Genomic DNA, 4,642 nt, shown 5'->3' with positions numbered 1-4,642 from the left:
ATCTGCAGCTTTAACTTGGGTCACAGTCGGGTCGAGTCCATCACAGGATGTCTTCACTGTGGAGCGTCCTCTTCCTCAGTGAGGGTACCAAATCTCCCGGGCCGGCCCGTGTCAGCGGTGACGCTAATGGTCCAGCTAAAAGCTTTGGTGACAGACGTGGCCTGAACTCACTCTCACGGAACGCTGACAAGGGAGGAGAGACACGGCTCTGACTCTCACTTAAAACCTCACCAGCGGGAGGTGAAGAGGAGAAAGACAGAGGAGGGAGACGCTGGAAAGGCGGTCATCCTCCTGATGAGAGTTGATCAAAAGTGAGGGGTTAATCACAAACACGACAGAACAAGACCCGCCAGCCCGACCAGAGATGAGGAACACTTTTTCCCTCACGCCTCGAGGCTGCAGCTGATGAACTTTCTCTCAGACCTCGATTTAAGTCAGACTTATAATTGGTCCCACTGAGGCGGCGTTACCATGGCAACTGAGTTGTAATGACTCTGCATTTTTCTTAGAACACACACTTCAGTACACTCGAGGAGTTTCTTACATTCCTGTCTCTACCACACACACACACGTTCCACTGAAGCTCAAGTACATGTGAAGAGTGAAGCAGTAGCGAGAGATGTGTGTGTTAAGATGGGCTTCTGTGAAGAAGACTCCCTGCTAACTGGCAGAGCAATAGGATAAAGTCACAGAAAGAGGAAGCAGGTGAGTCTCAGGAGTCAGTGGACTGCACATCCTTGGCTTGGATTGGAGGCTTGACCCTCTTGTGCGACACAACAGATTTGTCCATTTTGTCCAGCAGAGATGTGATAAACTTGTGTACAGTTGTCAACCAACTGTGACGGAACACAGACATTGAGGTACTGATCTGCCCTTGTAGCAGAGGCACTACAACCCTCTTGAAGTATCCACGTCCTGTCAAGTCCTGGCTAGTTTGGTTCCACGGATCCGTTTTAGTTCATGAGGTTTTGTGGAAATACTTAAAAATTTCCCCATGATTACACAGTTAAGCCTGCCTGAACTCTTCAACCTCAACCCTGGATGAAGAGAGGCACATCATGATCCCACCGATCTATTCTCCGAGCAACACGGACTGATCCCGGGGCGTCAGGACTGTTTATCTGGGAGCAGAGAAGTGGTGTTTCTGGGCTTCTTCTTGATGAATCTCCCCACTTTCCTTCCCAGGATTCCTGTCTGTGCATCAGTCAGCGTCCACATGTCAGCAGCGGCTGTGGTGACCGAGGAACCTGTCCGGCAGCCGAGCGTCCCGGACGAGCTAAGGGCAGATAACCGCGTGTGATCGTTCATTTAGATAGAATAAAGAGCCGCGACACTCCGTAGATCACTGCCGTCGCCATGGCGATAACGCTCAGCTTGTCGAGTTCACGCCTTCAGACTGGTGGAGACATAAAAGCTCCAACAAACGCAGTATAAAAATGTGATTCTCCGATTTTTCTCAGCGCCTGTTGACAGCAGAGAGGTTCTAATGTGCCACCGGGAAGCGGGTCGGGGGGAGCTGAGATTCTCGATAACAGAGCAGGAGGGAGGGTTGAGTCCTGGTCAGGAGCAGACAACAGCAGATAAGATAAGGTGCTGCTCATGCGAGCCTGTGACCACAGAGCCGCCTTGTTAGACCGCTGCACCATTCTGGAATAATGAGAAGCAAACAAAACGACCGTCCAGAGGAAACATCGATCTGCTGCCAGGAGAGCGAATCACCCGAGAGAGGATCGATGGAGAGACTCATCTTCTTTACGCTCCGTGACAGCGAGCGATGGAGACATCAGCTGCAGAACCGAGCACCGCGCCCAAGATCTGACCACGAACCTCCAGAGTCTCTGTCACAATCAGGCATTCATGCGGAGGGCTGATCAATCTTAGCAAGTGCTTCCTCAGTGTGTGTTCCTCAGACTAACATCTGGATCGATGTCCTCCGTCAGCTTCACTGACCCCTCGTCACCCAGAGTGATTGATCATGACTCCGAACTGTGTGGTTGAACATGTCGTCATGCAGTGCCAGTAGCTCACCGTTACATTATGACCACCACACAAGCGCAAAACCAAAAGACCGTGACATCTGACCGAAGACGACAGGTAGCAAGTTCACGTTCCTCCACAGAACGTTTTATAAATATCTTCTATGAAGATATTTAATATAAGGATTAATGTGTGGATACTAGTGGCCAGTACTTCCTGAGGTAGAACATGAACCAGAACTGAGGAGTGTGAAGACCACTCTGACTCAGGAACCTCTCGAGACCTGAATAATCCACCTAGAGTCTGTTGAAATGCTCACTCTCTGTGACGGTTTGTGGCTCATGAGAACAAGACTGAGGAGACTCCCTCATGAGTGAAGCTCACTGCAGCATGATAAAGATGAGAGGACTGAAGAAACAGAAGTGTCAATTACAATGAAACAAGATCAGAGCCCTTCATCATGCAGCCATGAACGAGAACATTAATGAAGGAGAGCAGATGCTTCTGTTGTTTCTGCTTCATCTGCTGCCCTCCTCCACAAACCAGCTCACTTCAGACACAGAGGGAACATCTTCAGATCTACACAAGCACCAGACTTGTCAGAGTAACTAACATCACAAACAGGTGACGGATGTTAAATGTGATCAGGAACAACAGAGGAAACAATTCATTCCACTCTGACCTGAGTTAGGTTCCTTGGTCACTTCACGGTGAAGGAGTCACATCAGATAAGGACAACGCATGTTGACGTTTTAAGTCAAGTCGCTCAGGATGCCGTGAAGTGCTGCGGCCACTGGAGGGCGCTGCTGCACTCACAGACGTGAAGAGTGAGAAGCTTCTCTGTCTCACACTCTCATGACAACCGTCTCACGTTCGTCCGCATACAGACAGAAAGACTCAAATCTTTCTCTTGACCGGCGGAGGAAGAGACATCGCCACCTCCTCAGACCACAAACACTGTTTCCATGACAACAGTCACGTCTGTCCGGCCTCACTCATCGGCTCATCTCTCCATCTTCAGACCACGTGTCACATGTCATCACTCCATCTGTGTCTCCACTGCATGCTTTCATCTTCCTCATCCATCCATTCATCTATTCACACCTTCAATTCCCCACCAAAGTCCAAAAGTGTGTCGACTGGACGACACTTCCACCTATCACTCACCAGTTCATCCATCATTTACCAGTTGTCCACATCAACGTGTTCATCCAGCCAAGACCCTTAAAATACCTTTCCTGAAGTCCATTCATTCATTCATGAGTCCAGGCAGAAATGTCACCTGTCCACCTCATTCACCCTTTCATTTTGGGACTGTACATTGACTCAACTCATCCATCAAGCTCAACACATTCTATCATAGAAGACATCACTTCATCCGTCTGTCCTCCTGACTCTTCAGCAATTCATCCACTCCCACGCACTCATCCTCAGGTTTGTCATCGACACTGGACCTACATTTAGTGTCTACTCATTCATTCACACAGCTACACAAAAAAAAGACCTCACAATCCTTCATCCATCAATCCCACAAATATTCATCCATTCATGGTGGTGACACCTCGGTCTATGCATCAATCGATCCGACCGAACAGACGCAACTCACTGTTTCACCTATTCACATTTCAGTTTGTCTGTCCAATTCATCAGTTCATCATCCCAGTAGTTTTATCAATAAGTTGTTGTTATCATATTCATCCATCCATCTAGTCGTCTCTTCCCACTGATCAAAGATTCATTGGTTCATCTCTATGCTGAATTGGTTCCTGGCACTGAGGATAATTTCAACTCAAATCTTCCGAGTTTTGATGCTGGGAAGTACGTGTGTGTGAGTTGTCAGCCTCTCTCCGGAGACTTCATCACTTGTGCTTGAAGGGATGAAATGATCATCAGATCTTTTTGTTTCTCTCCGAGCCGCGGCGCTCTGAAGATGTGATGTGTTGGCAGAGATCTTATTAGCTAAAGCGGCGTGTGCCATGATTCAAAGAGCCGCGTGAGTGTGTGTGTGTGTGTGTGTGTAGCTGATTAATCTGTTATCATCGCACAATCCCGTTGTGGTTTTGACAACTGCAGTCTTCGGTCACGCTGCTGATGCAGATCGCGCGGCGTTGAGAGGAACCTGCAGCCAACAGAGACGGCTTCAACTCATGTTCAGATCAAGAGCCACTGACATAAAGTGATGTCATCCTGTTCCACCTGTGGTCTTGCTCAGCAGTTATGGAACTCTCATCCAGTGGATGACAAGTCATGACTGTACAGACATAGATGGGCCCTCAGGGGGATGAATTATTAGAAGAGAATGATAAGAATGATTGTTAGAATCCCAGGGCCCCGTGAGGGAAACAGACTTTGTGCAGAGCTCTGCTGCTCATTGATTCTCCATGACCTTCTCCAGGACTTCTTCACTTTGACTTCCCCTCAGCCCAACACTCCAACAACATCGTCTTCTCGACTGACTGGTCTAACACAGAACATTTTCGTCAGAATTGTTTTCTCAGTGAGGGACGCAGGATGACCTATTGATGTGAGGTCTCTTGGCTTTCGGAGGCCCACGTGGTTCGGCTGGTCAATAACGCTGACCTGGATTATTCCCAACGTTGTCCTGGTCAATACACAACTCATCAGAAATAATGCCCACAGACAAACTCCCGCTAATGCAGCAGAT

Source organism: Synchiropus splendidus, chromosome 16 (genome assembly GCF_027744825.2).
Source record: "Synchiropus splendidus isolate RoL2022-P1 chromosome 16, RoL_Sspl_1.0, whole genome shotgun sequence".
Lineage (NCBI taxonomy): Eukaryota > Metazoa > Chordata > Actinopteri > Syngnathiformes > Callionymidae > Synchiropus > Synchiropus splendidus.
Note: the sequence above shows the minus strand (reverse complement) of the source record.